The 956-nt window shown below is 39.1% G+C and overlaps 1 pseudogene; it reads right to left on the bottom strand.

Moving 5' to 3' along the window:
• LOC105887878 overlaps positions 1-956 on the bottom strand; it is an 8862-nt pseudogene that overhangs the window by 7100 nt on the left and 806 nt on the right.

Here is a 956-nt window from a genome sequence, read left to right as displayed (position 1 = left end):
TTTTTTTTTTTTTTTTAAATTAAATCATAGCTGTGTAATGCAATCATGGGATACAATGTGCTGTTTTTTTTATACAATTTGAAATGTTTTCAAATTTTCAAGCATCACATGTATGTATCCGCACAGTAAGCCTAGTTCTTATCTTGACCAGTTTGTTACAGTTCTTGGGTGGTTAACTTATAAAATCTCTACTGTATTGATAATGTAGTTTGTTTTTTTGTTTTGTTTTTTTTTTTTTGAAGACACAGTCTCACTCAGTTACCCTGGGGTTGAGTGCCTTGGTGTCATAGCTCACAGAAACCTCAAACTCTTGGGTTCAAGTGATTCATTCTCTTGCCTCAGCCTCAATGCCTGGCTATTTTAAGAGATGGAGTCTCACTGTTGCTCAGGCTGGTCTTGAACTCCTGAGCTCAGGCAATCCACCTGCCCCACCCTCTTAAGAGTACTGGGATTACACAGGAGTGAACCACTGTGCCTGGCCCTGATAATGTAGTATTTTTATATCATCATTTTCTCGATATTTTCTAACTTACATTATGGTATCTCATTTGACTAATGACTTATTTAGAATTGTTTCTTGGCTCAGCGCCCATAGCTCAGTGGTTAGGGAGCTGACCACATACACTGGGGCTGGCAAGTTCAAACCAGCCAGCTAAACAACAATGACAACTTCAACAACAAAATAGCTGGATGTTGTGGGGGGGGAGGGCGCCTGTAGCCCCAGCTACTTGGGAGGCTGAGGCAAGAGAATCACTTAAGCCCAAGAGTTTAAGGTTGCTATAAGCTGTGATGCCATGGCACTCTACCAAGGGAGACAGAATGAGGCTCTGTTTCAAAACAAAAAAGAATTGTTTCTTAATTTAATTTCTAAGTAAATAGATTTTTCTAGTTACTGTTTTGTTACTGATTTCTTTTCTTTTTTTTTTTTTTTGAGACAGAGCCTCAAGCTGTTGCCC

Source organism: Otolemur garnettii, unplaced genomic scaffold, assembly GCF_000181295.1.
Source record: "Otolemur garnettii isolate 467f Iridium unplaced genomic scaffold, OtoGar3 scaffold00142, whole genome shotgun sequence".
Taxonomy (NCBI): domain Eukaryota; kingdom Metazoa; phylum Chordata; class Mammalia; order Primates; family Galagidae; genus Otolemur; species Otolemur garnettii.
Note: the sequence above shows the minus strand (reverse complement) of the source record. Positions and strands in the feature narration are given on the sequence as shown.